This window comes from Falco biarmicus, chromosome W (assembly GCF_023638135.1).
Source record: "Falco biarmicus isolate bFalBia1 chromosome W, bFalBia1.pri, whole genome shotgun sequence".
Lineage (NCBI taxonomy): Eukaryota > Metazoa > Chordata > Aves > Falconiformes > Falconidae > Falco > Falco biarmicus.
This window is the reverse complement of record NC_079310.1, coordinates 7,415,043-7,427,462: the sequence shown is the minus strand read 5'-3', so window position 1 is coordinate 7,427,462 and position 12,420 is coordinate 7,415,043. Positions and strand designations below refer to the sequence as shown.

Here is a 12,420-nt window from a genome sequence, read left to right as displayed (position 1 = left end):
GTACTAAAAGGAGTAGAAATTCAATTATGTAATCTTTTTTTCCAGTGCTACAACCTTTTGCATAAATTTGTTAGTTTGGGATTAGTTAATCTGTATATAGTACTTCATTAAGCATATCTATTTAGCATGGTTTTGTTTGAAGCATAGAACAGAATTTCAAATACCAGTAAGACTATGATGGGAGAAAATTTAGTGAAAAACCTAAAAGTCTGCTGCAGGCAGGAGCTGCATAGATAACAAGAACCATCAACAGGCAACCAGGAGCCTCACTGTCTGGGAGAGAAGGTCTGGAGCTCGTCCACTCCACACTTCAAAAAGGGACAGTTAGTACAGATGTAGATGAACTCCACAAGAATGTAAATAAGTAGCCTTCTGACAAGGACCTGCTAACTGTTAAAAGAAAAAAACCGCTGAAGTGATAAGACTCAAGGACACTAGGGTAAAATAATTGTGGTAGTGGGAGATCGACCTCCTACTCAAATGACACCACCACACACACCCCCAAGAGAGTGAATCCCCTGCTCAGGGAGCATGGGCAGGAAATTTAAAATGAACTCTTCCTTTAAATTGAAGCGAGAAAGCAACTAACCAATAATTAGTAGGTGTAGACTTTGGGCGCAACTAACCAACTTCACTGTATAAATATGTATTGTGAGTAAAACTAAGTGTGCAAGTTAGGAGGAGCAATCCTCCTTGCACCCAGAGCTGCAATAAACATACCTGCTTTATAACTTATCCTGAGTTTAATTCTGCACGTCAACTACAGCCATATCTGTCTGGAATTCCTCTCCAACTAACAGGCCTTGCTGAGAAGCATGACCAATTGATCCAGATGCACTGCCATGTGACACAGCTGTATGCCTTTCAAAATCTCAAAGGTACCTCTGCACAGCTCTTTACTGTACATGTGGTTGTATCAGTTTGCTAGTTGTATGGAGATGCTCACTGGTACGTATTATATATTCAGTTACAAAGACTATTTGTCTATATCTACAAATATATTGCCAATTAACACTAATTTAAATTTGGAAAGGGGTAAAATAATTATTATGTCTGAAAACATAAGCATTTGGAAACAAAGAGAAAAGTATTAACCTTCATTTAATGTAACTTTTATAAAAGGTACCTAAGTGTTGATAAAAGATATCAAAATTTCATTTTATTATTTATTTATTTATTTTATTTTGTGCTTAGCTGCGAGAACACTGAAATTTTGTCCAAACTACTGGGAATACATATTTGCCCTACAACCTGAACACTAACCTTTCATTTCTACTCAAGAAATGAGATTGTTCCCCACAAGCCAAACTAGGCTGCTTATCTTTCCTAGGATGTCTGTTTGTATGTGATAGACACCATCCTTATTCTGCACACACACTGAGTATCTGCTTTAGTATTAAAACTGGCTCCTGTGCTAATTACATGTTCATTAGAAGAATTTATCACCTTCATTACCTGTCAATACAAAATTTGTCATGAAACTGACAAATCTATTTTGCAGAACTTGTTTTAAACGACATTTTTCAAAGAAGATTCTATACTAAAAAAACAGCTCAAAGCAAAAATTACTCCCTTTTAAATCAGTTCTAAAGAGTTTTTTCATCAGAATTTGCCATGATGCACATATCCCCCCACCAAGGGCAGTGGCCCAGTTGGCAACCCTGTCCCAAGACCAGCAGCACCTGCTTGTGTGTGAGGGCTGGTGAAACTTTGTTTTTTCTTTTTCAGCAAAATGTCAGCTGCCATCATTTCACCATGGTCACCCTTTCTTCTGCCATGAAAGTATCAGACAGATGGAAAGGATCCACAGCGGTTGGCGAGTACAAGGTACGTCTACAATGCATGCCTGTGTTTTTCCTACAGTGCTTGTAGTATGGACTTGAAAGTTAATATTAAGAACATGCCAACTCTCCTACTGTAGTTTTTATAGGAGGTATTTTAGCACATACTAAAAGTAAAATAAGGCCTGTTCTGGAGCATGTTATGCCTATCTATGTAAAGCTTACATTCCTCCATTTTATTTTCTCTTCCTGAAAGCATCATCTTCTATTTCTGTGTGCTTACTATTAAATGATACTGTCACCGAAATCGGGAATCAAACTTCTTAACACCAGTGTAGCATTAAGAAGCAGGCACTCCTTTATTGCAGCACTGGGTGCTCGGTGGCATCTCCACAAATCAAGCACACCTGTGTAGATTTCACCATTACATTTATACACAGAATTACAAGGTTGTACACTCCCAGTTACAACGATTGGTTAGTAATTTGCATATAATTGTAATATCTGCTGTGTCATCCTCTTCTGTTACTACACTTGTGCAGGGGAAGGATTTTCACCTGGGCAAGGGTCTTCTTGACCTGTGGGTGTGATTTTTAGTATTATAATGAAGGTAGTTCACTTCAGGACACCTTAAAAGTGAGTTTTGTTGCCAAGTTGGATGGCTGGATATCTGCCTTGCCAAGTTGTCCAATAATTCATCCTATACACAATAGAACCTAGGTGCTCTGGTTATGGTCTAGAGAGTGAGGTTATTATGGTCTATAGAATGGGGACTTCAAGTAACACGGTCTCAGATAACAAGCAGCACAGCAACTCATACATCATTGGTTAATAACTGCTAACATAATTCTAACATGGGGGTTAACTCCTTAAAATCAAGATGTTCCTGATGTACGGAATTAAACTCTATAACTCAAAAGTTATAAAGTAGGTATGTTTATTGGGCGCAGATGCACGGGGGATCGCTCCTCCACAAGCGTGCATGCCCGAAGTGATGAACCATCTCACATTTATACAATAAAACAAATGAATGTTCAATTAACGCCTATACATATTCGTTACCTAAACCCCCTTACTCTCGCTTCGTATGTTAATTAGCTTATCAGTCCTTTGCCTGGAATGTGGTGGTCTTGCAGGTTTGTAGGTGATTCATGTCCTTGTGACCATCTGATCTTTGCCAGCAAGAAGACTTAGCACTCCCTCCCTCTAGATAACATTGGAATGTCTCTCATCCTTTTCTCATTCTTTTTATAAATAGCCCCTTTGTCAGAGGAAGAAGGGTAGGTGTCTCCTCAAAGCTGTGTGGCTATGTGACCAGACACCACACCCATGACCAGTCACCATACCCACATTCCTTGAGCAGACATATACAATCACAATCGATGTCCATTGTCCCCATTTCACACTATTTCTCCATATCATTCCTATAGCTGTTTCACAAACATAAAATATAGAAATATTCAGTAAAACTTTAAGATAATCTGCAACAATACTGAAAATAATATTTTGCTAAAAGAGGAAAGAAACTAAGAGTTCAGATGTTCAGAAGAAACAGGCTTTGTTTTCATGATAAAAGCTTTATGCTTTTTCCATCTGTTGTGGTTTAACCCCAGCCAGCAACCAAGCACCATGCAGCCACTTGCTCACTCCCCTCCACCCAGAGGGACGGTAAGGAAAATCAGAAAGGAATGTAAAACTCAAGGGTTGAGATAAGAACAATTTAATAGGTAAAGCAAGAGCGGTGCATGCAAGCAAAGCAAAACAAGGAATTCATTCACTACTTCCCATGGACAGTCAGGTGTTCAGCCATCCCCAGGAAAGCAGGGCTCCATCACGCATAACGGTTACTAGGGAAAACAAATGCCATAATGCCAAATGTCCCCCTCTTCCTTCTTCTTCCCCCAGTTTATATACTCAGCACGACATCATATGGTATGGAATACCTCTTTGGCTAGCTTGGGTGTCCTGGCTGTGTCCCCTCCCAATTTCCCAGTCCCTTCCAGCCCTCTCCCTGGCAGGGCCTGAGAAACCGAAAAGTCCTTGATTCAGTATAAACATTACCCAGCAACAACTAAAAACATCAGTGTCCTATCAACATTGTTCTCACATCATAGCCAAAATACAGCACTGTAGTAACTACTAAGAAGAAAATTAACTCTATCCCAGCTGAAACCAGGACACCATCAATAAGTTTTAAAATTATCTTACAGCAGTGCTTGAAAACCTTACTGATATACTGACACCTGTAATAAAAGCAATCAAGGTCCAAGAGACATGGACAAAATGGGACAAACTGGTGTCGCTTCCATGTGTGATCCAGGCTTTCCCAAGAAGCATTAGCAGCCTCGTAACTACTGACAGTGAGTCCTGATGTGGTTTTGGTGGGTTACTGCTTTTTTCTACTTTTTTTTTTTTTTTAACCTACAGCATGTGCTTTTTTATTCCAGTTGGAAAGAGGTTTTCCAAAATGGAAATCTTTCTCATTCAAAGAAGTTGCATTTTATGAACATCAGAGTGGATCTTCAGAGATGATGTACTTGGCAGTAGCAGTCGTCAGCAGCAAGACTTTTTACTCTCATACAAAAACGTCCTTCCAAAGACCCAAGCACAGCCCGTCTTCCAAAAGCTGATGAAATCGCTGCTCTCTGGGCTCTTGGTTGTAACAGTCGAGATACCATAAAAATGTGTTCCTCTGCATGCTTCAGTACAGCCAGAAGTGTTAGGGAATCTGCCAGTCCTTTCTGGTAGTTCTGGGGATTTGACGGTTTTTTTTGTTGTTTTGTTGGTTTTTTTTTAAATAAAGTAGAACCCTATGCAGGATCTCTTCTCTCAGTGAATTTCTCTCAGAAATGAAACTTTGAAAAAATGCGCATTTGCCGGTGGGTCGCTGGGGTCGCTGAGCCCGCTGATGGTGAGGGGCCGGGGGCTCCTGGCTCTGTCCCCAGTGGGTGGGTGCCCCGCAGTGTGGCAGCGGGGACTGTCTGGGACCGGCAGTGGCCGGGGGCGTCTGTACCCTGGGGAGCCCGTCCCAGCGCGGGAATGGAGGGGAGCGTCACAGCCCTGAGGGAGAGACCTGGGGCACCCGCCCACTGGTGGGACTGGGGCAGGGGGGCTGCAACCGTTTGGAGGACTTGATAAGGAAAATAATATAGCAAGAAACCTAAAACTCTGTTGCAAGACCTAACATTCTGCCGCAGGCAGGAATTACATAGATAACAGGAACCATCAATACGCAAGCAGGAGCCCCATTGTCCAAGGAGGGGGCTGTTAGCACTGATGCAGACGAGCTCAATAGATAAGGAGCCTTCTGACAAAGACGTGCTAACTGTGAAAAGAAACAAATTGTTGAAGAGATAAGACTCAAGGATACTAGAAATAGGAGCAAAAGAAGGGTAAAGGTAGTTGTGGTAGTGGGAGATCTCGACCTCCTACTCAAATGGCCCCCCCGAAGGAGGCGGATCCCCCGCTCGGGGAGCATGCGTAGTGAATTGAAAAGGAGCTGTATCTTTAAATAGAAGCGGGAAAGAAACTGACCAATAACGAGTTAGGAGGTGTAGACTCTGGGCAGAACTAACCAACTTAATTGTATAAATGTGCACTGTGAGTTGAGCTAGGTGTGCAAGTTAGGAGGAATGATCTCCCTTGCACTCAGTGCTGCAAATAAACATACCTGCTTTACAACCTTCCACGGGTTGTGAAGTTTGTTTCCACAAGTCAGAATGCCATGGCAGAACAAGGGACAGTAGACTTGGGTTTCTGTTTGGGAGGCTCAAGTTAGACATCAACATAAGCTTGTTCAGCCAGGATGATGCCCAGAGAGGTACAATCCCCATACCTGTAGTTACACAAAACCCACCAAGAACATTTAGTGTGACCTGCCAGTCTGCTGAGAGGCTTGGCAGAAACAGCCATTCCTTCCCCGAAATGATGCTGATGTCACAAATGACGTCAGCATGAAGGCTTGGCAGGGACCAAGTAGAAATGACAGTGAAAGCTTGGTCTGATGCTGATGTCCCCCTGCTGAAGTGGATGAGGTGCCACTCTCCCAGGTCTCCAGCTAGGACTACAGGTCCCTGGCAGAAGCCCTCAGTGGTGGCTGTACTTGGGGAAACAGCACCATCTATTTGCAGCATTGCTTTACGAGTGCCTCTGTAGGGAAGACACCGTGGAGTCCACGGTTACGTGTCTGTGAACCATAAGCAGGGCTGGGGATCCCATCCTGGAGCCAAAGGCTTGGTGCAGCATCCTCTGCTGTCCTAGGTCATGTTGGGTTAGACCTTACCTCCAGGCACTTCCCTGAAGCCCAGAGGTAATGCCCAAGGTTTGCTCTGAGTTTAGGGTTATGAGTATGAGTTGCACGATGTGTGTGCAGGGGCCAGGGGAGGGCAGAAGCAGGAAGGGTCCACAGACAGGTCAGACAGCCCCAGACTAGAGTCTTCAGCTCAGACTTAGCTCTCCCTTCCCAAGGCAGGATCTGCCCTTCCACTCCCATGCATGCACATGAAAACACCCACCCTGAGGTCTGATGCCTTGTACAGGTCTCAGCCCCTGAACCCCATTTCCCCATAGCTGCCTTGGACAGATGCCAGCCCTCTGAGGTCCCAGGAAGGTGCTGGCCCCACAGGACCAAGGGGGAGAAAGGCAGCCTGACCCCAGCTTTGCTTTGGCCGGGAAAGCTGTCCCCACCCCAGCCCATCCCTACCTCTGCAGGGAGAGCAACTGGGCAAGGGGCAGGGGGATGGGGCTGCCTCCAAACCCAGCTCAGCACCCCTCAGTGTTTGATCCCCCTGAGTTCCACATACCAGAAGTGACCTAGGACCCCCGTTCCAGCTTTACCACAGGCCTGTGAGGAATGAAAAAGATCTGTTCTATTAAAGCTGCTGGAAAAAGAGCACAATGGGTGCTTTGGGGTATCCAAAGTACAACAGGTGGGTCTGGGGCATCAGAAAGTCTCGTGGAGAAACTGCTACTTCTTTCCCCTTTACTTGCTTTCAATCAGGAGCAGCCCCTGCTTCTTGGTGTCTTCCTGGGTGAGGACAAGGCCATGGGTTTCGTCGTCAGAATCAAAGGGATCTGGAGGAGAGAGTGGAGTGGGCTGTGGAGGGTCTGTGGGGCCACCTCCGCTGTGCTCGTGTCCCTGGGGAAAGCCGGCACATTTTGGAGGACTGGTGGCAGCCCAGAGAGCCCTTGTGCAAGAGCCCTCAGGCATGGGCACTGCCGACTGGCTCTTCCACCCCAGCATCCCAGGGTGACCTGCAGAACCTGGGGATGCCACCACTGTGGCCCATCTTCAGTACTGCTGGGGCTTCCCATAAAGGTCTGGAGCTAGGAGGTGGTGGGTACAGCTTTGTTAAAAAAAGGTAGTAAGCTGCCAAAAGCTCATGGTCTCCTCCAAGAGCAGCCAATAGGAGGAGGCCACAGGCAGAGTCAAGCCCTGGTTATTCTTCACAACCAGGTGATTTTGAAGACAAGGCTCTCCCTCTTTGCCCCACATCTCTGGAGGCAGCTCATGGGCTGAGCTCTGCTGGGACAGTGGGAGATAGGCAAGGATGCCCAGAAATCCCAGTGGGCAGGGGCTGGGACGGTTGCTGTGGGACATGTCCCCGCTGTGCTCTCCTACCTTGGATGCTACAGCCTGCATCCTCCAAGGAAACCTTCAGGTTCTGTGAGTCATTGGCAGTTGTTTTCTCCAGAAAATGTCTGACCTTCACAAAAATCTGTGAAAGACATACTAGGTTAATTGCTGAAGGGGAAGGGGCTGTTCCGCCCCACCTCAATGTCCCCCTGGGGGACACACCCTGCAGTGTCCAGTGCCACCTGGGGCCGAGTCGATCCATGGCCCTTCCTTGGGGCCACCTCCATCCTCCCAGCTGAGAGGATGGCTTGGGATGGGCCATATGGGGAAGCCCCATACGGGTGCCCAAGGGCCACAGCAGGGATGGAGCCCCTGCGCACCTTGTTGTCCTCATTGGGGCTGTGCCTGTTGAGGAGCATGTTGGCCACCTGCTGCACCAGGTACTGCAGCTTCTGCTCACAGTGCCAGAGTTTCTCCTCCACCCCCATGGCCTTGGCAGAATCCTCCTGGAGTCAGAGAGAGAACAACCACCTTTGTGGGGAAAATGAGCCACTTGGGGGGACAGTGACTGCACAAAGTGTCACCGTGCTGTGCCACTGCACCACCAGGCACCAGCCAGGGCCATATTCGTGCCAGTGCTGTGCGGGTACCTGGCCAGGCACAGTGATGCCAAGCAGGTGGACCAAGAGGTTGTTGATGCCATGTTCAAACTCGACCAGGAGGTCGTGGTTCCTCAGTATCTGGGCTCACATCTGCCTCAGCCGAGCCTCTTGCCACTGCAGTTTCATCCTCAGCTCCTCCTCCAGCACCCTGGAGCGAAACACATTCACATCCATACAACTGCACAGAGGTGCAGTGACACCCTAAATCTGTTGCAAAAGCTGCTCAGGTTGCCAACTGCAGAGCAGAGATGCTGCCTGCAACCCAGCTCCACACTGCTGGTACTACTTCCCATGCCAGGCAAGAAGTGGGGGTCCTCCTGCTGCAACACCAGGAGCTTTGGGTGTTTTGCCAGGCCCAGAGCTGGGGGAACCCCTTGCTCAGAAAACCTCCTGGTGCAGGAGGGGTGGGCGGCTGCAGTGGGATGGAGGAAGGGGTGCCCTATTGTGTCAGGGCACCTGGGATGCACATATCTCCCACCAAGGGCAGTGGCCCAGTTGGCACAACTGTCCCAAGACCAGCAGCACCTGTTTGTGTGTGAGGGCTGGTGAAACTTCAGTTCAGCCTGTTTCAGCTCCAGCTCCTGCAGCCTCTCCTTCAGTGCCTGCTTCTTCTCCTTGTATTCCTTGATGTACTGCTCCAGGCCCACTGAGGACTTTTGCTGTGCCACGAGCCTGCTGGGTATGTCCTGGCTAGGGGAGAGCATGAGAACTCAGCCCATGGTGCTCCTGCAGGGTACAGGATCCAGGCTGTGGCCTCGTGCAGGTTCATGTACCACGGACCAATGCAAGCTCATGTCACAGACAAGAGCAGCGCCATCCTTGCCCGCACCAGAGGGCCTTTGGGGGGCTCCTGAGGCAGAGGAGAACAGAGAGCCTCGCAATGAAACAAAGCAAGAAGAGAGGTCTCAGCTCCCTGGGGCCTGAGCAGCCATGAGTTTTACCAGAGAGGGGTTTTTACGTTACCTGGAAATTGGAGCACTGCACCACAGCCTTGGCCTTCTCCATCTTCCCGGTCACCATGGCCTCACACTCCATCTGTGCAGGAGCAAAATCATGGACTCAACGACATATCAATATGATCCTAGTTGAAGCCGCTTTACTTAAGTTTCTGCAAGCTTATATACAATTTTCATATTCATACACACGTCACACAATTCTATTGGTTACATACACTGTTCACACGCTGCTATACAGATACTAATTGGTTAAAAGCATACAAGCGGTTAGTCCCATCATTAAAATTGTTGACATCCTTGTGGTCATCAGTTCCCAGCTCAGCTCCTGTTTTTCTGCCTGCTTAACTGCCAAAGATCCTGTTTTCTTTGTTCCAGGTGTCTTTCTCACACAACCTTGTGGCCTTGCTGAGCAGATAAAGCTTTTAATCATATCAAGCTGCTAAAGCAAGAGCAATTTTTGATAGGCCACATGTCCCTTTTCTTCCAAAAACATTGCCACACATCTGGGACCTAATGGCCTCTGGCCTGGTGCCTGGTGTGGGAGGGAAGTGGCAGGGACAGCCTGCGGCTGTGTGTGCGTCCCACCCCCTTGCACCCCCACCAGGCACTCACTAGTGGGTCCTGCGGGTGCAAGGTTGGGAAGTCCACGGTGAGCTCATACCTGGCTTGCTGCAAGGATGTTCATTGTCACACCCCAAGCTGCTGGCACCTGAGGGGAGCTGGCCCTGCAGCCCCCCCACCTGTGGGGGGTTCAGCACTGATGCCTGCCATCTGCCCACAGCCTGGCCTGTGTCGGGACCCCCAGATCACTGCTCTCAGATGCCTTTTGTATGTTTCCTTGAGCCAGAGTCTGTCTACGTGCACCTTCTGGGTGGCCAGGGAGCGGTACATGCACGCTTTCTCTGCAAGGAACTGGCTTCCCCTCCTGGCCATGTCCTCGTGGAGCGTATCAGAGAAGGGAGAAGTGTTTGCCAAAGCTGGAACAGACCTTTGGAAGTCAGCTGAACTTCTGGGATGGCCAGGGTCAAAAATGACCAGCCCCCGCCCCTGTCCCCTACCATGTAAGCAGGCTGGGAAGGAAGCTGGGCAAGGAGGGCTGGAGGGTGGAGCATGCTGACTTCACCATGGCTGGTGCTTCAGGCAGGCTGTCCCCAGCCCCAGGGCAGCCTGGCCCAAGAGCAAGACCTGTGAGGAGCTATGGAGTCATTGGGGTGCTGTGGGCAAGTCCAGCTCAGTCTCTTTTGCTCTTTATTGAAGGAAGACTCACCAGCTCGGGCACATGGTGCTGTCGGTGGGCTCTGGAGGGTGGGAAAGGGCCGAAAGGTGCCCCAAGCTATCTCATCTTGGTTCCATCAGCAGCTTTGAGGGCCTCCAAGGCCATGAGCTACACATCTTCTAGTTCCCCACGCTACAGCTTGGCCATCTTGCACAGGAGGTCCAGGTGCGGAGGCAGGCGGGCCAGCTCCTGGGACACAGGGAGCTGCAGCATGTCACCCCACTGAGCCCCAGGGGTCCCCCATGCTGTGACAGCAGATGGAGGGGAGCAGGAGGACCTCTCTGATGCAGGAGGGCGTCCCACCAGCACAGCCCCTTGGGAACCTCCTTGCCTTTGCAGGGGGAGCGGGCGGGATGATAGCATAGTGGGGAGGAGCTCACCTTCCTCAGGACATCCCACACCACCAGGTACAGAGCACTCACCTTCTGTCCAGTGTGGACTTTCAGGAGCATCTTCTCAATGTTTTTCTCCAGTTGGCAAAGCACCTGGGGCAGACACAGGGGAGTACACGAGGTGACCCCGCACACCAAGCCTTGCACACAGCCAGGGGGTGCAGGGGCTAGATTAAAGCCCTCCTCAGATGCTGCCACCCCAGGAAGGGGTCCTGGGTACCTGTGTCTGTGCCTGCCGCTTGTCACACATCTTGGCATCCTGCAGCAGCTGCTGCAGCAGCTCCTCCTGGACTTGGCTCCACTGCCTCACCTGGTATAGAAGCATGTTGTAGGTGTTCACCTGGTCATAGATTTCAGCCCGGAGCTTCTCCTGGGCCACCTGGATGTGAGCGTTCATCAGGCTGGAGACAGGGCTTGCTGGGCACCCATGGGAGAAGGGGGTCCTGCCTGGAAAACTCCCACCAGGGTAGAGCCAGGGATGCCGGGACATTGCTCCGGGACATGGTCACACATGGCAGGATGGGGTCTGGGAGAGCTTTGTTCTGTAGGGCTAGTTGGGGTAAGGCAGAGGTGGGCATCTGCTGATGGCAGTGGTGGGTCGGGCTTAGGGACTCTGCATAACCCAAACCCAGGGCTGTGTCACCTTGTGGCTTATAACCGGCTCATAACCTTGGGATGGGCATTGAAGGGAAGAGACAGCATCTCTCTCCCAGGGATGCAGCTGGATCTGCAGGAACCTGGGCAGCCCCAGGGACACAGAGGGTGGGACAGCCAGGAGCTCTGCTGGGGCAACAGATCTGCTGAGGGAGCTAAAGGAGGATCTGCACAGACAGGTACCACAGTGGAAAGGGACCCATGGGACCACACACAAACACCGCCTGTCACACCACACCATCCCTGGGGGGCTGTCCTTGTGCCGGCACCAGGTCCCTCTACCATGCACTCTGCTCTTCTGAGCATCCCTGGACCCCTAGCCCCCTGCAAGCAGCCCAAGCCCGCTGGACCCTGCCGTTACCTCCACCATCTTCTTGGCCAAAGTGGCCCTCAAGTACTTCTGCGCTCTGCAGGTCTCTGAGACAGTGAGCTGCTTGTGCTGTGGGCAGGAGAGGGGCAGAGAGAACATCACCACCAGCCTGGGGACAGTCACATCCTATTGTTGCCCTGTGCAGCCCGCTCCTGAGAGGACCGGTGGAGGAGCTGGCTCTTCAGGGCCAGCACCAGGCAGGGGTACAGCAGGAGGGACCTGCTGGTACCTTCTGGATAACAACCAGGGCATGAACGTCCTCCTGCACAGCCTCACACAGGTGGGGGAGCAGCTCTCTTCTGACTGAGCTTTTCCTTACATGACTGTGTGAAAAACTTCCTCCCTTGCTCTGGGGGACATGAAGGCACTGTTGGTACTGTGCAGGACAACGTGGGGACTGAGAGCCCCCTGCCCGTCCCGGGCCATCCCCGCAACGCCAAAGGGGCAGCACCTTGCAAGGCGATGGCAGAGCACAGCTCCTGGACACGCTGGCTGAGGTTTGCCTTGTGGCCCCGCATGGTGCTGGTGCTCCTGCCTCAGCCCTCCAGCCTTGCTGCACTTGTGGCAGCTGTTGCAGCTCTACTGCCCTGTGGAAATGCCTTCATCGTGCTGTGAGGACATTGCTGGGCTGTGACACCACAGAGCTGAGCTCCCTGCACTGGCAGAACTGTCGCCATGGCACCTCCAAGTGCCGCACACCACACACCTCCTGCTCGGCCATCACCTCCTGCTCAGCTATTGCCGTCCACGGCCC

At 50.2% G+C, this 12,420-nt stretch overlaps 1 pseudogene; it reads right to left on the bottom strand.

Moving 5' to 3' along the window:
• Positions 1 to 6,762: 6,762 nt before the first annotated feature.
• On the bottom strand, positions 6,763 to 12,184 carry LOC130142125 (coiled-coil domain-containing protein 183-like; annotated as a pseudogene).
• Between the last annotated feature and the right edge of the window lie 236 nt (positions 12,185 to 12,420).